Here is a 25,918-nt window from a genome sequence, read left to right as displayed (position 1 = left end):
GTCAGTGTATGACATATGGTAATATGACATATATATAGTCATATATATGTCTGAGATGGCAGCTGGGATCCCCTTTCCTTAGATATTTAAGGAAAATCATCCAAATACTTATTGTATATCCAAGGAGAAACACATCACCTTTGGCAAGATTTCATTGTTGTTTTAGATTCCATGGACTTCTATTCTCATGGTCTTTTCACTCCACTTTCTGACAACTTCAATGGCTTGATTTTCCTTATGCCTCACCTTCCATGGCTGTTCTGTTTGCTATGCCCTGAACAGAGCCAGTTGAGGAGTTCAGCACCTTTTCCTTGATTTCTTGCAAAACACAGGCATTCATGCATTAGGGTACTTTATTAAAGATTTGGGGTCATAGAGTGACTAAGAGCCACATGGAAAGCTATTAAATGTGAATGCTGCCCTACTCTTTTTAGAATCCCTTAGGCTACCTTCATTACCGGCAGCTGGCTGATTTCACTCCCCTGGCCTCTGGGAGTGTTGGTCCTTTGCTCTCTCAATAGTCTCTTTGCATTTCCCCTATTGTTCTTCTTCCAATCCCCCTACTCCTGCCCATTTTAAAAGCAAACCGATTTTAGTTTCACTGACCATTCCAAATTATACTCTAGAGGTCACAGCCACAGTGGACTGTGAATCTCTTTTGTTAAACAGAAGACTCTACAGAAATTTTGCTACTTCCTCAGGGACAGCAGTGTCTGCGATCAGTTTTGGTTTTAAAAAGCAATGTAGTTTTCAGTTCCCTTGCACATATGAACAATATACTTACTGTATTGTGATGGGATGGTCTAGACAGTGTGGTGAGATTTTTCAGAGGGGATACCTGGGAAAAGGAGAACTGCTTCACAGAGATGAGATTTAAACTAGTTTTAAAGCCCTAGAATGAATTTATCAATCACGAATTTGGTGAAAGTGACAAAAGAATCATTAATCCTAGGTTACTCTACAAATATTGGTATAATTAGGGGAACCTATTACCTGAAATTAGTAACAGTGTTAGAAATCATTTTTTCATATTTCCTTCTTTCTTTCTTTTTATTTTATTTATTTTTAAAGATTGATTTATTTCTTTGAGGAAGAGAGTGCACAAGCGGGGAGTGAGGGGATAGTAGAAAGAGAGGGAGAATCCCAAGTAGATTCCATGCAGTGCAGAGCCCAATGCGGGCTCAATCCCAGGACCCTGAGATCATGACCTCAACCAGAGTTGAGCTCTCGACCAACTGAGCCACCCAGGCTCTCCACCCCCTCATATTTAAAAATACGTTGTTATTCTTTCTCCAATCACCCTGCTATCATAAGACTTTTTAAGATTCTTACTCTCGTTGACTATAATATTTGTTACTTCAACCTCTGCTCTTTTCCTTCTACTAGACTTTGAACTCTTCCCGGTCTTGACCTCAATGTTCTGCTACTTCAGCTGCGTTCTGTTTAACAGGTTTATATTACACATCTTGTCAGTTCTTAATCCTGAATAATCACATGTTTTTCTTTTTACTCCTGCTCCTTGCTTGATATTTCCAGAGAAAATGATAAAATGAGAGCTGAAACCAAAACAATTTCCTGTTCCTATGCCAAACAATAACTGGAGATCCTTTCTTGTCCCTATGGTTAATGATTCCAAGAACAAGCACAGAATATCTTAACTTCTTGTTCCAGGAAGTATTTGCTCCTGAGAAATAAGACTGACAGGTTGACCATAAAAATTTGCTTCAAGAACCTTGCCTCGCTGGGTACATCATTCCCAGTCTATTATGTCATAACTCCGCATAACCCCAACCTGACTAAAAATCACCCAGCCAGTTTCTAAACCCTATCAATATCCTCCTCTGACTTCCCTCTGCCAACATGCTGCTAAGATTCTGCCAAGGGGCTCTTCTCTCTTCCTGAGGTCTAATAAATGTAGCTTTCTTAATAAAGACATTTTCCTGGTGGCTTGCAGGGGAGTCAAAAGAAATCGGTCCCATTTAATGTGTTAGAGCTTCATCCTATGATTTCAGCTGCATCTTCTCCACCGTCCAGCAATACTTTCATTCATCTATGATTCTTTTTTTTTTTTTGATTCTTTTTTTTAAACTTTCCCCACAAGAGCAGCCCTCCATCCCCTAATCTCAGCAGGTGACCTAATTCCATGTTCTCTCTCCCTGTGAAGACAGGAAGTAAACCATGAGAACAGTTTCAGTGTGGTCTTCTTAGAACTCTCTTTGCCCTTGGTTTCTATGTCTCCTGTGGGCTGCACTTCACAGCTACTCATCTTTTGCCATTTGCCCCTGAAACAAGTGTGCCTCACAAGGTTATTTTTCTTTTTATCCTCTCTTTGAGGCCAATTTCATTCAGTTTCATAGCTTCAACAGTGATCTCTATGCAGATAGTCTTACTAATCTGTTTTTCTAGCTCTAACCTCTTATATGAACTTCAGATATTTAACTGTGACAAGCATGAACCTCCTTTCCTGCACAACTCACAACCCTTCCTTCTCCCACCTCTCCTATGTTCTCCATCTTTCCCATCTCAGTTAATGACCATCCCGTTGACCATTCTCTGACAAGGAAAACAAACCAATAAAAAAATAAAGGAATTTCTAGTTGTGGCAAGATTTTTGGTTAAGTGGAGCTCAATTTATTTTTCCTGGCAAACATGAAATGAAGTCACAGATTTTCTTGCTCTACCATTCAGGTGTGCAAAGAAAGTAGAGTTTCTTTATTTTCTATTTTGGATCAGAAGGAATGTATCTGCCTAAACTTTATCAGGAGCCTTAAAAGCTGATGTGTTCCTGTTCACAAAATCACAGAGGTCTGCCAATATTTCCTACACAGTCCCTTCCTCAGTGGCATCCCTGATGACGTACAGAAAAAGAGCCATAATGGATTAATATTGTGATAACCCCAGCCGGGAAGATTGACTCCCTTGTCTCCTATTGGAAGGATTAAGTAAGGAGTTAGTCTTACGTGGTTTATCAGCCTTCCACTACACGTGGTCATTTGGTGGATGGACAAATGAGACACGGAGGGAAGCCACATTAGAAATCTCCTGTGATTGGTTTCTTGGGTGAGGGTTTGGCAGTAAGGAAGAGCCGACCTTCAGTTTAACGACACCTTTGAGGCTTTACGGTGCAGCTGGGCTGCTGAGTTTTATCTCAGAATCCTCTGCCACATGAGACCCTAAGACCCTGGTGTGCTGGCTTAGGCCCTTTCTGTATCTCCTTAAGTACTCGGTCGGTGTTAACGTTTTTCACTCTGCTGTGTTGGTGTCATGTTACTGTTACCACGGGGCCGCACTAGAGTTTGATCTACTCCAGAATTCTGTACAGAACATGGCACAGAATCCATTAACCCACAGATGTCCTATTAAATTATGTACTTTAACTACCAGGTATTCTGCCTGAGGTGTTCTAGGACCACCACAAAGCACACAAGGCTGACTCCTGCTTCCATTCTACCCACTCTTCTCCCGTGCCCCCAGACTGGGGCTGTTTGGGCTTTCTCTTACTTCCCTGCCATCCCTGCCCATTTCTATTCATTTTCAAAGTGAAAGACCCTTCCCCAAAGATATGATGATAGGATGGTTACTAGAAAACATGCTCTATGAGGGAAACAGAATCCACAGCAGTTTAAAACATTCAGAGTATTAACTCCGCTGCCACAGGGTTGATATTACTAAAGAAAAAAATTCAGTGATACTTGTAAAGATGGTAAGGCGGACTTTATTCAGGACAATTGCAATGAGAGTAGAGACCACAGTAGTGGGTTTTTATAGTGGAAGAGAGAGAGCATGCTAAATCTGACCACAGCACGGGCCAGTGGGAATTGATAGCCAAGGAGCAGTGTGGTGGGGGTCACTTCATGCAGAATCACTAAGTGGAAACATCAAGGGCAGGAGAGGATTTCTGGCTAAACAGACATGGTGGGACTCTTGCTAAATGCAGGCGAGGGGGATCAGACGTCACTTGAGAGTGCTGGAGGATGAGGGACCTGATCAGATATGGTATCTGTTCTGGTAGATATGATATCAGTTCTGGTAGAACTGAATTAGCAGGGTTCTTGCTAAAACTAGTTTTACAAGGAAGTGTACATATGGGCTTAGGAAGATTCTAGAGCCTGATTAAAGTTTAACCAGGTAAAAAAGCTTTGTCAATATATAGAAGTTTTCTGGGCAGAGGACTGTCAAGTTTGCAAAAGGAGGCCAGGGGTATGGTGGCAGAAAAAGGACTAAGGTCGAATCCCTTCAGCCCGAATTCTAAGTCACAGATATTTGTGAGGGTAGAAGGGATGTTTCTGACAAAGTCATAATGGCAGAGGGGAGCAGTCCAGTCAGAGGTGAGCAGGTGGAAAGAAAGATGCTGGTTCTTTGCCAACATATATGACTGAACAAAAATGTGGTCTGGGACTGAGAGGCAACAGGCACTAGACATGTCCTGGCCCAGGTTTCCTGGGACATGCAGGAGCTCAGGGAATTGATGATGTCTGGGATTCTGGGGACCATTTTGTTATGGTAGGAGGAAGGATGACACCATCTTCCCTCACACCTGGAAGCTTCCTTGTGACCTGGGTCAATGCCTGTGGCCGTGCCTGCTTACTAGTTTGGAGGCTCAGTAGTTCATCCCCAAATAACTGTGTCTTAGAAATGTTTGTGACATTTTCCAACTTTAAAAGGGACATTTCTGACTTTTAGTTCTAGTAGCAACCTGGAGGAAGCAGGATTGGTCCTTTGGGTCTCTACAGGCCTCTTTCTCTTGGTTTTTAGAGAACCGATGGCACAACCTTGCCCTATAGCTCATCAGTTTCTCACAGACTCTCCACCCAGGAGGGAGAAGAGAGAGTGCTCAGCCTGTAGGTAAGACGAGACCTTAGGTAGGACGAGATAGAACAACTTGCTTTGCTGTAACTGTTTACCTCACCCAGTAAGAGTTTCCTCAGGAAATAGCTGTGAAATAAAACCTAATCATTTGATGTTTTCAGTGTCAGATAAAACTGATATATTCTGTTCAGGTAGCTTTCTGGCCGTCTGTCACTGCGACTCCATTCTATGGTATGAAGAAATCTCTAGAGCCCAGGCAATCTCTGCCGTCCTGTCTTGCCCTGTTCCCTGAACCTGGAGACACTAGGCTGGGCTGACATTTGGGTTCCCTGAAGATGATGCTACCAAAATCAGCGATGGAACCTACGGAAGTACCAGACTCGCTAGCCCTTAATCTTGGACAGCTTGGCTGATCACGACCTTGTCACCTCTTCTGATGGTGGGCACCTGATAGTACAGTTTTTGGGATTTCAGAAATGTGGTTGTTGCCCAAATAGGAGTTGAAAGGCCACTGCTTCTTAGGCTGTCAGATTTCATTATAAAAATATGATCTAGGCAGTTTCTGATTTGGTGGTGGGAATGGAGTGCTAATGGGCAGCCGTGTTTTTGATGTATTACCATATTTCTCCCATTCTAAAGCTAACAGCGCACGGGAGAAGAATGAGACACAAACAAGTCAGCTTCAACAGAACGGGAGCAGGGGTCAGCCGTTGAGAAGACTGCCACCGCCTGGAAAACTCCTCAGTCCCAGAATTATTAGTTACAAGATAACAATCAACAAAGGAGTCGAAGGAGATTATGGATAAGCAAGATATGTGTGATCAAGCAGTATAAGATTTGTGGTTGAGTAAACGCATTTAAAGGAACCATCTAATTAACTATAGGTGATCTCTGGAGAAGGGGAGATAACAGGAAAAAAGAAGCAGGCAGTGTTCCATCTGAGCTGGCCAGGCATTCCCAGCTTCAAGGACGTGTATCATCCTCTCCCCCAGAGGCCTGTTGCTGGCACATGTTCAAGCATGTTTGGTCAGGGCATTGTTACAGCTCATCATTAGCCGAACAACATATTTTTTAATTACTTAATTTTTTAAATTAAAAAAAAGGTTATACTTTTCCATAACATTAAACATATATGTTGATTGCAAGGTATGTCCTGATATCAGCAATGTTTAATTGAGAAAGGAAATCTTCGTGTCATAATCAAGGCAATGTGAAGACTTCATAGATATGTAAAGATTACATTAGCCAAGAAGGACTCACGGAATGTCATGAGGAAACAGCCTAATTTACCTTCTGTGCAAGTCATTCAAGCCTACTTTAAAGTTTTTTTAAAGCTCTTTCCCATCCACTGAAATGAAACTTAAACCAAGGCCCATGAATTTTCTGGTTACTCTTTTGTCCCAAATGCAGTCTCAGTTTAAGACTTCACATGTCCTGACCAAGTGAAGAACTATAGAATTACTATGATTTCTTGCCTGAGGTCCATTTGGCACAAGAGAGGGCGACCGTTTCATTTAATTGCTGTGACTCCTTCCTTTACCACTAGGGACCTAGTGAGACCCTTCTGGATTCTTTCTGCTGAGGTCTCCTTGGACCTTCGGATAGTCTCCTTAGACAAGATTTAAGAAAACTTCTAAGAAACCAGCTTTCTCGTGCATGATCCACATCTAATCTACAGGGAATCTTCATGCCTTTTTCCACCCCAGTAAACTCTGGGAACCCTTGCCAACCCCAGTACACGCACTGCACTTTTACTTCTCTGTCACTCCAGTAACTAGCGGCAGTCTCAAGCTCCTTGTTCCCTCAGCTGTGATTCCGATAGCTGCCCACATACTTCACTCTCTGAGTGGATCCTGACTTGAGGTCTGGAGAAGGCAGATTTTCCTTATGCCTGGTGAAAGGGGAGCTCACAGCACAGTGACAATATCCCCCATAGCACAGTCTTCAAGTATCCCATACTTTTTTCAGCCTCTCCAACCTTTTTATTTTATTTATTTATTTTTTTAATAAGCTAAAGCTAATGACCAGTGAAGGGCCACAAAACTATTTTCCAGAATTGCCTTTGTAGCCTTAATGGTGACACACTGTGGAGGTGGCATGAAGTATCTATTGTTTTGGGGACCTCAGCTAAAATTAAGACTAAACATTTTTATTTTGACATGTAATCCTATATTTCTCGATCTCACCAGGCTGTATATTCAAATTGGTATCAAACTGCATTTTTTCTGGGAGTAGAGCTCACCGGTATTTATTACCACTATTGTGGATACTGTGATATTGTGGTTTATAACAAGAAACCAATATTTGGTCTTCATCCTCGCTCGCTATTGATGACAGCCATAAAGGTATCTTTGTTAGGTTAATGAGATGATTTCTGATGATGGCGACTGGTTGCCAGGAGAATCAACCCAGGGATTAGAAGTTTGGAAATTCAGCCCCGCCCCCACCCCCGCCCCCAGTGAGGGGAGAGAGGCCACAGGTTGAAACTATCAACAGTGGGCAGTGACTTATATCAATTATATTCATGTAGTAAAGCTTCCATAAACCCCAGAAGAACAGGGTTCAGACAGCTTTCAGGCTGATGAACACAAAGCGATTTGAGGATGGTATCTCACTTGGAGAGGGCATGGGAGCCCTGCACCTGCTTCCCTACACCTTGCCCTGTGGGTCTCTTCCATCTGACTATTCCTGAGTTATACCCATTTATATTAACCAGGGATGTAGCAAAAGTAAAATGTTTCCTGGGTTCTGTGAGCCAACCTTCCAAAGTAATCAAACGCTAGGAGGGGGACATTGGAACTGATAGGAGTGCATCAGAGGCGCAGATAAACAATCTAGGTTTGTGATTAGCATCTGGGGTAGGGGGCAGTCTCCTGGAACTGAATCCTTCAAATGTAGAATTTGATGCTATCTCGGGGTAGATAGTGTCAGAATTGAGTTGAACGGCTGGACACACAGCTGGGGGGAGAATTGCTTGGTGGTGTGGGGAAAAACATTGGAAAGGAGTGTCAGAATCTTGGATATAAAAAATAGAAACCCAGCTCATACTGGCTTGCCAAAACATAGAATATATCAACTCAAAGGATGGTGTAGTCCACAAGGAGGAGGAGCAGGGTCTGGGTACTGGAATGAAGTAGATCGGACTTGTTCTCTGTCTCCTATTTTTTTTTTTCCCTTCTTCTCTGTGTGGAAGTATAACTTTTTTTTTTTAAAGTACTCTTTAAAAACGACTCTTAGGTGAATATAAAATAAACCATGTGTCAAAGACTTTATTTAACTTGTTAATTAGTGAGAGAAACATAAAGATATTAAAGCTGGCCCAAACATCGTTTGAGAAGCTAGGCATTTATGGGCAACTCAGTAGAGGCACACTAAAACAAGATTCCTGGGGGGGACACATAAACTGGCTAATGTACAGCATGGCAACAAACTGAAATGTTTAGGATGGTCTGTTCCCCTGGACAGACATCATTTGCATCTCTACCGGACAAACATCTAGGGGTTAACATGGGACTCCCTACTTCTGGATCTTTAATCAGTTAACAAGAGTGACTCAAACCAAATTCTGTTCCCGAGATCCATCTTTGGGAAGCCTTCAACCCTGAAAGGACTTGTCACCTAACACTTTGCCTTGTCTCCAAGTTTCGCATAATTCTTCACAACCCTTGCCTCTGTCTCCTCTGTGTTTGTTTCTTTCACGGGAGAGTCTTTTTGCCACGAATCAATCTCTGGCTGGTCCAGGCTTCCGTTTTCCTCATCATTTATAATCCCAGAATGTCTCTTTTCAAAAAATTCTGCAGAAGTCCTGTACTTTCATTTCATGGCCCGACTTTGGTTATGTGCCAGTCCATAATATAATCACCACAGCCGAAAGGACAGAGTCTATCAATTAGCCTTTTCTGGGACTCATGCCCACCCTCCTGGAGCTGGGAAAAGGATCAGTTGCGTTCAAACTACTAAGCCTGAGAGGGGAGTAGGGGTGGTTTCCCGAAGAAAAATTTGATTCTGTTACTGGAAGATGGGCACATGCACGTTGTGCAGTTGAAAGCGGTATTTATGCCCTAGGTTTGTTCTCACTCAGGCCCTCTGACCTCTGCAAAGTCTTTCAGAGGTGAAAGGGAATCCTCTGGAATTACAGTGCTCATGCCAGGAACTACCACGTGCTGGGGACCAGTTCCTGGGCATCGCTGGGATGTCCCATGTGATGGCCCTGTTGTTCTGTGGGCCTCCCACCCTGTCTGCGCACAGCTGTGCTTTCTCCGAGGACCAATGCAACAACACTGGGGGCTTCTGGGGACGGCGATTCTGCTTTGCCTCTGGCAAGTTGAAAATGCCCACTTTCCTTTGGTGACAATTTGTTAGAAGATCACTAAACAGTATATTTTGACTCCATACTTTTTAGTTTTTTTTTTTTTTAAGTGAACCCCGTCTTTCAGTTTTTCTTAATTTATTATTAATTGATGAGTTAGTCCTTCACTGAACTTAGACATGGACAAGAATGATAAACACTGTCACACATTCAAAATAACCACTGTTCTGTCAACTGAGGCTTTGCCGTCAGTCAGGCTTCTGGAGTCTAGCTTTGTCTTCCTTCGCGATGAGTTCTTCCAAGAGGCATCTGGGTCTTCCTGCCATGGCCAGCGGGCTGGCTGCCGTGATCATCAGCTGGACGTGCCCAGACGTGTGCATGTGTTCTTGGCCTCCAGCTGGGAGCCCAGCTTCCAGGAGCAGAGTCATCAAGTATCACAACAAAAAAGAAGCTTACATATTCAGATCTCTATCATTCGGCAGATGTAGTAACAAAGGTTGAGAGAGGTACAATAATTTGCCCAGCTTGTTAGCGACAAAACTAAAACAGATCCCAGACCTCCCGACATCTTAACAAGTACTCTTCCTACTTCAGATTTCTGCCTTTTCTTACGGACAATGATATACTGAAATTATACACACAGAATATTGGGTGGAGAAAATTATTTCATGGTTTAGGATCAAGGAACATTACTCCATACATTTAAAAAACTATATCAGCAGAATTTAATTCAGAACTATCCTTTATATTTGGGATGTCTGTTAATCCTAGATGGTAATTTTCCAATTGAAAAACATTCCATAAAGGGAGAAATAATTGTTCTTCTTTTCTCATTTTTTTTTTTCATTTCTCAATTCCAATTACATTATGGGTTTTTCTAGTTCTTCTCTTCAAATCTGAGGTTAAGTTTGGCAGGTTTGGAGCAATTCTTTCCTTCCTTATTAGTCCGCACCAGTGGAAACCCTTGGTAAATAGTGGGGGTTTTTGAATGAAAGGGACAACTCCTGGCTTTTCAAAAAGTAGCCAAAGAGAATGGGAGTCTTGAAGAGAAGCTCCCAAAGTTCTCCAGGTTAGAGTAACAATGGTTCAGGGGGGATGTCTATGTGGATGACACTGAAGGCATCCCCAGAGTTCTGAACACCCCAATGTCAGGTAGAAACGCAGATTAGTTTCTGAGTCCCTGGGAGCACGCAGAAGGACTTCAGGAGGGGCTTAGAAAGAGTGAACGGGCTGAGAAGCCGAGGATGCCATGGGCTGAGGGCCTCGCAGCAGATGCTAGGAGGGCAGCGACTGAAGCCCCAGACCAGCAGGATGAACTGTGCCTCAGTGGACACTGGCAAAGTCTCTTCTTGACCCAGCTTTGGTCAGGCTCCTCTGAACTGTCTTTCCAACCTCACCTCTGCCTTGGTCCTGCCCAGCTCAGTGTTCACAAAGAATCCTGCTGAGTCACCCCCTACCGTGACATCTGATCAAGCTCCTTATTCCCCCACTTTGATGTATACATCCTTGACCTCCTTTTGCAAGAATCCTGTTGGTCAGTTTAGTAGGAATCCCCCATCCTTGACGTGTCCTCTTAGTGATTTTGCCCCATCACCCTGCTCCTTGGCTATAAATCCCCACTCGTTCTTACTGTATTTGGACTTGAGTCCCATTTCTCTTCCCTCATGCAAGCCCCTATTTCAATAGTCCAATAAAAATCTCCCTTAACATTTTAACAAGTGTCAGAGTAAGTTTTTCTTTAATGTTAGATGAGAGCACACAGACTCAAGACACCCTGACTACACACCAACATCTGGGATGCTACATAAGCTTCCCCCAAATCCAGATGCCACCTGGGAGTAAGGGAGGGAGTAATCCATGAGCTGAAGAGAAAGGAGCCAACAGAACCTGGAGAGTAAACCACAAGAATCAGGTTTTCTTGAAATGATACCATTAAGTGTTTCTGTTTGCAACGAAAATTGGGGCTGGTAAGCCATGTTCAGCTACAGAAAAGTGAAGAAAATTGTATGATTTTGTATATCGCAGCTACTTTACTTCACTTGAGAACCATGTATTTCTGAAAAATACCACTTCTGGGATAATTTTTTTTGATCCTAAAAACATAAAATGTACGTTTTGCAGAGACTGAGCACTATCTATGAACAGAGCTGTTTGTCTTATCACATTAACCCTTGATACTTCAAGAAGAGTCAAGGAGAGTGGCTCAGACTGAGTTATTTCTGGGAGTCCTTCATGGTACGCACGTCCTGTCCAATCAAAAGTGAGGCATTTGTAGCCTCAGGTGGGTTTTCTCACCACATCATTTACATGTACTTAATCAGTACCTTATTTTTCATTCTTCAGAAAACCCCAATTCAAATGAATAACGAGGCCTATAGGCTCTCCACCTCGTAGTCAGAGAGGTCTGTCACACTTAGCCTAGCTCCGCAAAATCTAGCAAGCTAGAGTTCACCAGGCAGTAAATGTCAGGGTGACAAACAGCCAAATCCGGAGAGGTTTCTGCTGCCGGCAGTGAGGACTTTTCAGATCATTTTGCTTTTACATTTTTGTTGCCTTTTTTTTTTTTTAAGATTTTATTTATTTATTTATTTGAGAGACAGAAAGGGGGAGAGGAGAGAGAGAGAGTGAGTAAGCACGAGTGAGCAGGGGGAGGAGTAGGAGGGGAGGAAGAGGGACAAGCAGATTCTGGGCTGAGCCGGAGGCCAGGGAGGTCTCCGTCTCACCACCCTGCAATCACGACCTGAGCCAACCCAAGAGTCAGAAGCGTAACTGACTGAGCCACCCAGACACCCCTGTTTTTGTTTTTGTTTTTCTTATTTCTAGTAGAAGAGGGAGAAGGGGAAAATAGTAATGTACTTTGTTTAGTCAGATTTAGTTATAAGTCAATAGCCGTCCCCAGTGCAAAGAGAACATTCATCCTGTTACAGCTCAGGTGTGGTGGACTTCTGAAAGGCCAGGGAGCAGAATATATACTCACTTTGCAAGTACAACTTTTTCATCCTTTTCCTTCTGAAGGACTATGGTAGTATTTCAAGAAAAATTAAAGAGTGAAATGATACATTAGAAACAAATATTTATTACGGTCCTTTGCAAATTGTGGAGCGCCAGCAAATTGTGATATTCTACCCTATTTCCTAATGCATTCTGTATCCAGTTTGTCAGGGAATATTTATAGTCACAAGAGCTTTTTCTTTGGAAAAAGGCCCCCTTTGTACTGGAATCTGAAGGAAAAGATGTGAATTTAAATTGGGTGTGTTTAAAAATAATCGGCTGAGTCAACACATTCAGAACAATGCGTCATCAACCATTCTCCTCACTCTGTTCTCTCACATACAGTCACACAACCAAGGAAACTGGAAGGCTGGGGTCATGCCTTCCACTGGAGATGAAAACTCGAGGACAAGCACCCTTACTATGATGTGAGTTTGAACTAAATACATATAAAATCCCTTCCAAACCTGAGACTCATTTACTCAGATAATTTAGGCTCCTAAATTTTACTGGGCATTAACTATTTGAATAATTCATGTGATAACAATTTAAGGTGGTGTATCATCCATCACCCAAGTTCGAAGTCACCATTTTACTTGAGCTTGCTTGAGCCGAATGAACTTGATTTCCCATCATTCATCTCTCATCAAGCTTGGAGATGGTGTTGGAATTCTATCAATTATCAGACTATCATTATCCTTCTAGACCATTATGTTTTATCCTTCAAGCAAAATCCTTCCCTTTCTGGAATCTCCTACCCTCAGGTTTTATCACCTACTTTGGTGTCACTCAAGTCTGCTCACTGCTGATTTTTCTTTGTGGTCTTAGTCTTTCCATATTACCTCCCCAAATCCTCATCATTGGTGACTTAAGGATCCATTTGATTTCACTCCAGAAATACCTAAGAGGATAGAAGGAGTAGTAAAACAAAGCAAAACAGAAAACAAAACAAAACAACAACAACAAACAAACAAACAAACAAAAACCCCCCAAACTATCCAGATGGGCACAAAGCAGCAGCTGTGCTTCCAGACGTGGATTTAGCCCAAAGATAGCGTGGATGGATGCCTATCTCTGCCACGGATAAGGTGGAAGTTCTCCAAGAAACTCTGGTGAGAGTATATGAAGTAGCAACTTTTTGTACAATGTATAATGGGAAGCCAGTTGGAAAGTAGAAACTCAGTTCTCCTACTATGCGTTGCTTGCTTCAAAGCTCTGACACCATCCATATAGGAAGCCATTCAGAAAAAGCTAGGAAAAAAGTTAGGGGTATTATATCTGACAAACTTTTCACTCTTACAGTGGTAGAATGTTTAGGGTCTATGTAACTGCACCCATGGCTCAAAGAAATAGCAACTACCATGAAGATCTGACACCTCAGGGTATTGAAGAAAGTGATGAGCTCAAGGCTGACAGAATTCCAAAACCTGAGCCAGGGAGCAGATGCTTCTCTTTGAGCCAGCTGGAGGTCTTACCTCTTTGACTGAACTACCCAAAGGACCTGGCTTTGGTGTGCAAGCAGGTCTTTAATTCATATTCAACTGCAAAGATGTCACATAAAATGTAAACTTTTTATTTGAAAAAGGAGGTTTTGGGCATTTTTGAAATTCATGACCCAACCGTCTTATCCCAGTTGTTACCTGTCTCCAGCCCTCCTTAACGACTTAGTTTTCTTCCCTTTCTGGATCACTTCGCTAAGATTTCCTTCCACTGTTAAGAAATAGAAAATTCAAACAGTGAATAAGTTTAAATAAACAGGTGCTTATTTTTCTCATGTAACAGTAAGTTTAGAGGTACAGGGATTTTAGAGGCTTTATATTGATTTTCTAGGGCTGCCATAAGAAAGTACCACAAATTGAGTGTCTTAAAAGAAATTTATTCTCCCACAGTCCTGGAGCCCAGGAGTCCAAGAGCAAGGCATTAGCAGGGTGGCTCCTTCTGAGGTGAGTGAGGAAGAACCTATTCTATGTCTTTCCCCAGCTTCCAGTAGCCCTGACTTTGTCTCCAAATCTGTCTCCGCGCCGCTTTCCCCCACCCCATGACTTCCCCTCATGGGTGCTGACCCTGGACACATGAGCGGTGGGATAAATGGCATGGCCTTTTTTATAGGACCATCACTCAATACTTGAAAAGAACTATCACATTGTTACCCTCATCTTCTCTTCGGGGAAACTTTCATTCTTTGTGGAAAGGGCAAGGTTTTGGGACTCAGTGATTCTGTTCTCTCCCCCCTAGGTGGAGGCTGGTTTCTCATCTCTCCTCTGAGCAAAACACTCCACGTGTGTTCTGGTTAGTGAGGTGGAAGTGTCCTTTAACAGGACACTCACTGCATTTCTATGAATATCGGCTAAGAGAAGATTCGTTTACCTCTTTTGCCAGCCTCCATTACCCAGTTTGTCATCTAAAAAGTCTTTACACATCCCATTTTGTACCATTTAATTAGTTGAATAAAATTCGTGTCCTCCTTTTATCCCTGTTATTTTTTTAACACCTCTTTTTGTTTGTATGAAGGGTTTATTTATCAACAGATGTCACTATCCTTATTCTTAACATTTATCATATGTTTATGAGAAAAGCACCAGTATCAATACTAAATCTTTTTAATTTCCTAGCACATTTAAGATTAAAACCTCATTTAATTTTTCGTAATTCTGGCACCGTGTGAGGCACCTGTATATATTTTTTTCTTTTCATGTGTCTCTTGCTCAGGAAGCCGCACCAGTACCTTAACCAGAATCTCCAACTGCATTTGGCTGGTGTCAGTACTGGCATCCCTGTGTTACTTACAGCAAAGCTTTCTGCATGTACCAAGCATCTTGAAAACAACTCTACCTCATCTTTGGAAATTCCAAGCACATTAGGGTGCGAAGCATCCTTTCCTCAGAAACAGGAAAAGAAAGCATGGAGACATTCACTAAAGTCAGAAGAATCCCCAAAGACTGTCCAAAGTCAGTATGGAGAGGCATCTCCTAGTGGCGGCTCTTCCCTGCTGAGTTACATTCCTTATTTAGCCACTAGATAGAAAAACTCGAAGACATCTCATTAAATGTTTCGTTTTACCCCAGGAGACTCTGTCTCATTGTGAACTAGTGAACAAGCACATGCGTTGCCATGAAATGCTTGCCTGCTCCTCAGGAAACCAAGGTCTACTTCTGAAAATATAAAGCGAAACAGATTATCAGCCCCTAACCTGAGGGTCACTGAAAGGCATCTGGTCCTCTGATGTCCTTGTGCTTGATCTAAGGGACAGTATTCATTTGTTTGTTTGCTCATTTATTTGATAAAGCTCAATCTTCCTAGCAGCCTGAGGAAAACGTAGGGTAACCAAGTGTTTCTGAGACTAAGAATGGATTCCCCTTTTCTCCAGCAAGGTCTAGGTCAGTTTGCTCTGTTTTACAGTGACATCTGGTGGTCATGAAAGATCAACCAATGGCCCTTGCAGGGAAGAATTCTATCAAAGCAAGGGTGTGGCCATGTTGTGTTCAGCTCTTGCCCATAAATATTCCACAAGATTATTAATTTTCATTTTCTGTTGTACGTAAATTAGACTGGCTATCTGAATCTGACCACACTTATCAAGGTCTTTAAAAATACTCTACGTATTTTGACCAAGCACTATCACTTTTCAAAGAAACATATGCAGACAGATTTATGTAGAAGCATGGTCCTCGAAGTATAATTTATAATAGTAATTTTGGAACTAACCCAAAAGTTCAAAAATAAGGATTGTTAAAATTAGAGTATTCCATTATTCATACTTTAGCGGAAGATTTCCTGACATGGGAAAATGTTTATGATATATTATGAAGTGAACAAAACCAATTAAAAAACAAGTAAAACTCGATAATCCTGGTTTTAGTTTTCTGTGTATTTTTTCCTTCCAAAAGCATGAACATGGAATATTTTGGGAGGCAGAAAGAAAAAAACAACATCATAGATATTTCATATATGGTACATACAAGGGAGGAATCAATGCCAGCTTCTTCTAAAGTAATAATCCTTGAAGATATCTCTCCTGAAAATTTGGTAAGTAAACATATTCCTATAGAATATTGGTGCAAAAAGGGGGCGCCTGGGTGGCTCAGTGGGTTAAAGCCTCTGCCTTCAGCTCAGGTCATGATGTCAGGGTCCTGGGATGGAGCCGCACGTCAGGCTCTCTGCTCAGCAGCGAGCCTGCTTCCTCCTCTCTCCCTCTCTGCCTGCCTCTCTGGCTAGTTGTGATCTCTGTCTGTCAAACAAATAAATAAAATCTTTTTAAAAAAAAAGAAGAATATTGGTGCAAAAGGTCGTGAACAATTACTTCGCTGTGCCTGGGATCTGGACTAATCCAGGAAGCTTGAGCGCGCAGCTGCCACTTCATTTGCTAATAGGTCCGAGCTGAGACAAAAAACATGTTATTTCTTGCATGACCCTGAAGACTCATTAATTTGTTCTGAGGTTTATACTTTGCTTCCAAGGGTGGTTGGTGGGGGTGTGGGAGAAGATGCAATTTAAATTACTGTGCAGTTTGTGCAGTAACCAGAGTTCTGCTTTATAATTGGACACAGTCCATTTCTTAAAGTGTTTTTAAGACTGAGCTTTGAGATTTTTCTTTATTCTCTGAACAGGTATAAATAGATTGATTTGCTTTCTTAGCCCATACAGGGAAGGTTAAAGGGGTCTCATGGTTTTTCTTAAATGGAGCTTGGAGCAGCTGCCCGTGGGTCTGGGGAGCAGCTGTGTAGCTAACCAAACCTGGCTAGGTCTTCCTCTTGTGGGGTTGCACATTTCACACTTGCTTGCTTAATAAGTTTGGACACGATTTCCACGTACAGGGTTAACATGTCACTTTTGTTCTACCCTGAGGGTACCAGGTGGCAAGTCCAAGAAGAGGAAAATCATTTTCAGAGCTCCCTGCTGGCTCAATCAACACTTCTCAGTTCTCCTAATGAGATGGTTAACCTCTTTTTCCATTTAGCCATTTGGTCAACAAAACTTTGATGGCTATTACAGGAGTAGTTTATGATTTTCACACTTACCAGTACTAACACCATTGCCCTTAGATTGACAAACAGGAATAACAGAAATGCAATTAATCTTCCAGCTCTAGCTGGAAATATACCTCCTTTTGGGTCTTTCATTGCATAAATTTTGCTGAATTCCTCATTGGGGCAGAGCCAATGTTGCTGCTTAGTCATTTTCAGAGAAATGGAAATGAAATCTACCAGTGTACATCAACTTGTGTGTGTTTCTTAAATAAATGTGCAAAGATGAATTGACAACCATTCATCTTACTATTATCTTATGAGACTTTCAAAATGAATGTGCACAGCAGACTATGGTTGAGTATATAGTCAAGATTTTAGAGTCGGGCAATGTGGTGGTGAAGAACAAGAAAAAAATTTTAGTGATTGAGTAGTTCTGCCTCTTGTGCTGGTCATGTTTTAGGAATTCAATAAATACTCATTGGCTGTTTTATGCATTGGTGCTATTTTCTTTTATCTAAGTAAAACATTCTCAAAATAGCATTCACTGGGAGATACGATTCAATGCATAAATATTCACTTTACACATAGCCTTTTGGGAATGGAACACAAAGTCGAGTTCTGTTGTCACAAAGATCTTTAAGATGTGGATGGAGTATATCAGTGCCAGAGTTGCAGAAAACCAAGGACAGAAGAATTTCCTTTTCAAAGTTAGATCTTGAAATCTCATGTGTCCTGACTTGAAATAAAGTTTTAACCTTTAAGAAATTGTTCCAACTATCCTTTCACCTGAAAGTACTTGGCTACTTCTGAGGTTTATAATTCCTCAAAATTTGGGGGGAACTTGTTTCCTCCTCCTCCCCCTCCTCCTCCTCCCCCTCCTCCTTCTTATCAAGAAAACCATACAGGGAAAAAAAATCATTGTTCACTTAAGTGTGTTGAGCCTAAATTGTCAGCCTAGAATTTCAGATATTAGAAGTCCACAATTTAGAAGTAAAAAGTAAAATACCTTTAAGTGGGTCTATTCCCAGACTTTAGAAATTGAGGAATAAAGTGAGAAAAAAATACATAGACTCAGAAGTTATGTTAATATAATTGATCCAATTTATTGAGTCCCTACTAGCATCTGTTTTTCTCATTGCACAGCTTGTTATGCATATAAATACCATCTAAAGCAGTCCCTTACCCTAAGTTCTTACCACTTTAGTTAACAATGCCACCAACGGAACTGTCTGTGATGATGGAGAAGTCCTGTATCTGAGCTGTCCAACATGGTAGTCCCATGTGGCTATGGAGGACGTGAAAGGTGGCCCCTGCAACTGAGGAACTGCATTTTTAGTTTTATTTAATTTTAATCAATTTCAACTTAGATAGCCACATGTGGCTCATGGTTACTGTAACTGACAGCGCAGCCCTAGTCCACTAACTGGTTTTTATTATTTTCGTAGTACTTAGCACGAACTGCACTTACCTTTCTAATATATTTGTTTCCTTGTTAATTGTCTACGTTCTCTTCACTAGGTTGTAAGCTCCTGGAGACTGTCTATCTTCTTCTCAGCTGTATCTTTACGACCCAGAACAGAGTCTGGTATACAGTAAAAACTCCAAGTATTTATTGAAAATCTACACAGTGTTATTGTTACACAATGGTGTTGTTACTCATGATCTACAGAAGATCCAGAGCGAAGAGGGAACGTACTTGTGGAAGCTGGCAGGGCTTTGAACTCTAGACTCTCCGATTCAAGCTCAGAATCCTTCCTCTCTACCAACTGGCCACAACTACATTCATGGCCTCGCTTCAGACCCCTGACAGCTGAGCCCCAAGGATAGAAGCTATTTGGGTTAGATTAACACTAAAAGCTAAGTAGTCCCTGATCTGCTTTGGTTGCTAGCATTCTGACCAGAAATCTTTCAGGCCTTTGGGTTAAGGCACTGCCCCAGAAATTATAAATGTATATTACCATTGAGGGATAATATTCTAACCTAGAATTTCCCAGACTGTTCTTACAGTTAAGGTATCTGTTGCTTTCTGAGATGTTATGAATTGCTCTGCTTGGGGGGAGGAAATGGTTCTAGAAATATGTTTTTTTTCTGAAATGTATTTACAATGTTTATATTAGATATAAATAAAATACATTTCTGGCCATTCTCATTATTTTGAGATAATATGCTTAGGAAAAAAAATGGGTCAAAGTCCTAAGAAGCTACAAGTAGGAACCCCTGAGGTTGGCCTGCACACTGATGCAAGCTAAGGGCTTACAAATAAATCTTCATGGTACCACAGATCATCAATTTATGATTGCTTGCCTGTGTTGTCTGATGCGATAAACTTACAACACATTTGTAATATTATTGTGTTTAATTTTGTTAAATAATCATACTATACAAATGTAATTTCTTTGTGTGTATCTGTGAGAGAAGCTTTAAACAAAGAACATTGAAACTGATATAAACACACAAGCTAAATCTTTCAAACAGAAAGTAAACCATTGGAGCCTTTGCTTTCTTTTAAAAAAATTTTATAAATATATTTATTATTGAAATATAGTTGACATACAATGTTACATTAGTTTTGGTTGTGCAACATAGTGATCCAACAATTCTGTACATTACTCAGTGCTCACCACCTTAAGTGTAGTCTCTGTCTGTCATGATATGTAATTACAATGTCATTGACCATATTCTTTATGCTGTACTTTTCATCTCCATGACTTATTTATTTTATAACCGGAGGTGTCTCAATCACCTTTCCCTGTTTCACCCACCCTCCCACACACCTCCCCTCTGGCAAGTACCAGTTTGTTCTTTGTATTTAAGAGTCTGTTTTGGGGACATCTCTGTGGCTCAGTCAGTTAAGTGTCTGCCTTCAGTTTAGGTCATGATCTCAGGGTCCCGGGATTGAGCCCTACATCGGGCTCCCTGCTCGTGGGGAACTTGCTTCTCCCTCTCCTCCCTGCTTGTGTTCTCTCTCACTATCTCTCTCAAATAAATAAATAAATAAATAAATAAAATCTTTAAAAATGTAAAGTCTGTTTTTTTCTTTGTTTGTTTCCTAGGTTCCACATATGTGTGAAATCATATGATATTTGTCTTTGTCTGGCTTATTTTACTCAGCATTATACCGTCTAGCTCCATCCATGCTGTTGCAAATGGCAAGATTTCATTCTTTTTTATGGCTGAGTAATATTCCATTGTATATATACTTCTGCTTTCTTTAAAAAAATGAGAAAAGTGCCTTACATTTCCTTTACAAGAGGAAATGAAGATTTTTTTCAATGGTCAAATGCAAGACCAACTGAACATCAAGAAGCCTCAGTTTGATGAACTTATCTTTGCTACAATATTTTGATTTCCATAGAATGTTCTCGTGAAAACAAAATAGAGTTAAGGCTAGGTCTGATACATGCTCAGACAGGGTAATAGCACTTCTAAAATTAAATAACATGTAACTGTCACAAAATCCCATTTGTTTTAAAAAAATAACAAAACTATTAAACTAATGTTTTAATTTTATATATATTGTCTTTTTTGTTAAGAATATCAATATTACTTAACATATTTATTATATTTAACACGTTAAATTGTTGATATAAGTTTAATATAAATATAGATAACTTGATACATTTTATTGGGCTTTTGTTCTGTTATAAAAAATGCATATGAACTAATTTTACTCATTTCTTAAGGTTTCAAAATAAAGAATATCTTTGACCATTTTTGCCATCCTTTTAATCCTAGTGTACATTCTATTTTACAAACTCCTTTTGGTGTCAGTCAGTACGTTAACAGTTTTAAGTGTTTGATAGGAAGCTTTACTTTAGCGCTATGGTGCCCAGTAATTCAGAGGTTCACCTTAGTATTGCTGTCTTTTACTGGGAAGCGTGACTCTGCAAACCAGCGTGAGTCTGTCTGACTGAGAATGGGAAGAAATTAACTAGTAAGCACTGATTATGGGAAACTGGCCTTGGTGGCATTTCCCAGGGGTGCCTAAGATGCTAAATGAGCACATGTGGACGCCTGAGGGAGGGCGACAGAGAGAAATCCAGATCTGGCTTTTATCCTTAACCCCTTGTGAAGTAGCAAGGATCGTAACCAGGCTTGGGGTCTTGTGGTGCTAGAGTAGAATATAGTGCACAAGGTCCTCAGGAGTGTCTTTACAGCTGGGGGCCATCAGACAAAATTTTTAGAGTGCGATGGGTGAAGTAAGAAAAAACAAATTCAATAAGGTCAAAGGTTGGGGTGCCCTGGTGGCTCAGTCAGTTAAACGTCCAACTCTTGGTTTTGGCTTTTTGGCTCAAATCATGATCTCAGGGTCCTGGAATGGAGCCCCACGTTGGGCACTGCACCCAGGGAGGCGTCTGTTTGACATTCTCTCCTCCTTCTCCCCCCCTTCTGCTCCTCTCCCTGCTCGCTCTCTCTGTTGCAAATAAATAAACAAAATCTTTAAAAAAAAGGTCAAATGTAAGTCCCCCAAATTGGAGAGAGCCAAAAGTGTGAGGCAATTCAATGTAACGAGAGCAAGGTCAGAAATAAAATAGTTTGAAGCTAGTTGGATAAGTGCACAGGTTTGGGGTGTAATTTTTTTTTTTGTAAAGATTTTATTTATTTGACAGACAGAGAGCACACGTAGGCAGAGAAGCAGGCATAGAGAGAGGGAAGCAGGCTCCCTGCCAAGCAGAGAGCCTAATGTGGGGCTCGATCCCAGGACCCTGGGACCATGACCCGAGCCGAAAGCAGAGGCTTTAACCCACTGAGCCACCCAGGTGCCCCTGGGGTGTAATATTTTAACTTGAAATAAAGATGTGGAAGACGGCAGTATTGGAATTTGAACCAACCCCAGGACTTAAATTCTTTCTCTTCTTCTCACTGTAAGGTTCAAATTCTTTCTCTTTTTCCCACTAAAGGAACCTCATTGAGGCTTATTTTCTTTTTGTATTTAATGCTGATAATAGTAGTCTCTATCTTGTAGGACAACAGTGAGGATTAAGTGATTATAAAGCCATAAATCTGGGGCACTTGTGTGGCTCAGTCAGTTAACTGCATGCCTTTGGCTCGGGTCATGATCCCAGGCTCCTGGGATCAAGGTCTGCATCGTGCTTCTTTCTCAGCAGGGAGCCTGCTTCTCCCTCTCCCTCTGCCTACCGCTTCCCTTCTTTGTGCTCTCTCTTTCTATGTCAAAAAAATAAATAAAATCCTTTAAAAATTTTTAAAAAGACACAAATCATTTAGACACACATCTGTATAGGTGGTTCTCCGTAAATATGAGCTGTTATTTCTTAAACAAGGGAGGTGCCAGGTTGTGACCATGAACAGAGTTGGAAGAAGATAGGATACTACAGTAGTACCCATGTGTTTTGGAATCAGGTTTCAGACAAGTTACTCAACCCTTCTCTTCATTACTAAAACAGAGATAAAAATTCCCTCCTTGGTTTGCTGTGCAAGTAAGTGAAGGTCACTAATGCCGGAAAGACTCAGCACACTGCTACCGAGAGCATCCCTAAATGAGGGCCTATGGCCTGATTTCATTGGCTATTGGCTACAGTGTGGGTGTGCTTAAATACAAAGGATTAAGTCAACGTTTCACAACTATGGTACAGATCAACACTTGTCAACGCAAGTGTTGTGTTAGAATACTGTGGCTTGGAAAACTTGATTGTCAAAGTGCTTCCTGACAATAAGCCAGTGCCATACAAATGTATCGGATACTTCAGATCGCTAAGGATACTACAGCCTCTGACTATTGGACCTGTCGTCCTACTGCCCCACCTCAATGCAGTCCTCACATTCATTTGGACGGCATAAAAATAACAATAATGCCATATTATCAAGGTCACACTTAGGGAGGCCTTGCAGAAGTGTTAATAGTTTATTTCAAGTTCCACAAAAAGGCTGATTTTTATAAAAAAAAATGATTGGTGGAGACATATGGTCTCTTCCTTTTGAGGAGTGCTATTTTTTGTTTCTATTTATTTTTGGGAGTTCATGACTTAAAAGGACTGAATTTGTTGGAAAGACATATGCAAAAGTGATAAACAGTTTGCTGGAGACAAAAGTCTTTGTGGTGAATTAAGGGAAAAGAGATGTTATGTCAGACATTAAGTTTTAGAACTTTTGCCTCTGTGGAAGGTGCACAGAACTCTACCTTCCTGTACATAAGAAAATAGAAAATTATAAAGGGTGTGCCGTTGTCATACCAACCTTTGGTTGAGGAAATTCAGTTGATCCTTTGAATGTTTTCAAATATCCAGCTTGCGTATCTTTTCTGTTTTTGATTGTTTCTCTAAATCATTGTCTTGAATATTGTCAGTGTTGTGACAGCCTTAGAAATAAATTATCTATTTCTTGTCCATGTGCCATAGTTTAATGGTTCAGAATTGATTTCTTTAAGGATTTAAAAAAATCAGTTTTAATAAAATATATCTTTTTCCAATAAAACCTCATGAACAATGTAAATTAAAGTCCTTTTGAGGGCTTTGTAATGTGTCAACCTGACTAGAGGCACTACATTTCCCAGAATTTGCTTTCCTTTATGTCTCTGTTCAGGGGGCACAAGGCAGAGTCTTGCATGGACACAGAAGACTGAAGAAAACATCAGCCGTCTTGTAGCTCACAACGCTGAGGCTGATCCTAGGACCCATTAGTGGGGACAGTAGGTGGGCTTGAATTGTCCCAAGGTCCTCCACATTGTCAGATGGCTTCCCAGGCTCCGGGGCTAGTATGTGTATTTAAACTTGTGGCAAAGGGCTCTGGTTTCCATAGGGCACCTTTGCACAAAGATCAGGTGCAAAGCGGTGTGGTCAGTCCAGGATTCCAGCCTGCTCCTGCTCTTTCCCAACCTACGTCCATCTTCCATTCTGACGGCCAAGTTAAAGTCTCATAACAAATCTGTGGGGTGTGTGTGTGTGTGTGTGTGTGTGTGTTGTGGAGCATTTATATTTATATGGTGAATATATATTTTATATATGTATTTTTTCTAGTAAATCTGTTACTCTGAAGCCTCACTGAGGCAGTCCTCCTTGACCCACCCCGGGCCCTTCTTCGGAGACACCCACACTTACTAATGCGCCGTGCTAGAGGTTTTTCTGTGTGCATAACGAAACATCACAGAGCACACACATAACATGTATCTCACTGTGCCAGGTGCTTCCATATAGTTTAGAAAAAACAATGGCTGCTCAACCGCCTCTCTTCAAATGTCCTTTTATTGACATCAAGCTATGCTTATAATTTCTCAGTTTTGTTTGCCGAGCTGACAGTGATGACTCTCTTTGGGTTAGCAGGTAGTCTAAGGAAGGTTTTCTGTTAGTAACTTAGTTAAAATTTCTCTCGCATTTTTTATTCAGTGACTTTTGCAACCACGGAACACCGGAGGTCATCTGGATTCATAATGAGTCTTCAAAACTCTTGTGCATCCGTCCTCCTGTTCCTCTTACTTAGTGATGCATAGTACTACTGTTCACCTTCGAGTCTTACATTTCCCAGTCCACTTTGTGAGGTCTGGGGTGAACATTCCTAATTTCAGACCAGGAAAAAGCAGTCATTCTTATGTTTCTCACTTTCTTGGATTTATATTGCTTCCAATTCGGTCAGCCTCAGTAGAAGTCCATGGTTTGGGGGCAGAATAAAATTACATTAGTGAAAATCTGAATTACGTAAAGCATGGTAGTATTGTGGGGGAGCTCTTTTCCAGTTTATGATCTAGTTAGGAAGATAGGTACACATAGGTAAAGACCTAACTCATAACAGGAGACTTAAGTTGCAGTTCAAAAAATTGGTGAGATGTCACAAGATAGTATATAACAAATTGCCACACTAGAGCAGAAGATTTGGAGAAGTTGTCTTCAACCAGCTTTGGCTGGGGTCTGGCAAAGGGAGGGTGACACAGAATTAGGTGAGACGCTTCTTTCAAGCTCTTCAGGGGCTGTTTCTCTTCCCCAGACTAACCAAGAGGCACTGGTTGAAATAGAAGTACATCAAATATTTTTTCCCTTTTGCTATTATTATTATTACTTTTTTTAGCAAACCAAATTTCTCCTTTTGAATTACATCTCACCACTGCTCTGTATCCCTCCACAGCCTCCTCCTGAATCCTGGGTCTTTTCTCCATTGTTGAAACCCCAAAAAGCACAAGTTTTAAAATCACTTTTACTTATATTCAGCAATAGGATATCAATCTGCTTGCTTTCTTCTCATTGTATTTCCTTCTTTATGACTATTTTTGAGCTTACTATTTATGCCAAAATAAGTATATGTATAAAATATGTATTTTATGCAAAATATGTATATATATATTTTGATTTAATTATTTCTGGATGGTGGCCATGAAAATATTTTTATAGTTCCTAGGTGACTTTTATGTGCAGACGGGATTGAGAACCAGTGTCCTAAGCATCCTTTGAGAAAGGTGGACTTGACTATAATTGGCTGTTTACATACATCTTACTTTATTTCTGCAATTAGAATGTAATGTTGTCAAGGGAGGATCCCAGTCTTGTTCATCTTTGTGATTAATGTCTGTAGTTAGGGAAAAGGGAGCTACTTGATTAACTCAGGTCGACCATCTATTACCCATGATTCCAAAATCTCAAAGCTCTGAAAATGGAAAAATGTTACTTAGCTCATTTCCGAACAAAATATGATATCAACTAAGTTATGGACTATTTATCTCATTTTGTATGGATATTTGTTTGTCTCACTATAAGGTATTAATGTGTTTGATTATGGGCTGCTGCCCCAGACTTTTCTGGGGAGGGGTGTTACATGTTTTAATACACACACACACACATACACACGCACACACACACACTCTGGGTCTCCAGAAAAATTCTGAATTCTGAAATACATC

The sequence above is a fragment of the Martes martes genome, assembly GCF_963455335.1.
Source record: "Martes martes genome assembly, chromosome: 2".
In the NCBI taxonomy this organism is placed as follows: Eukaryota; Metazoa; Chordata; class Mammalia; order Carnivora; family Mustelidae; genus Martes; species Martes martes.
Note: the sequence above shows the minus strand (reverse complement) of the source record.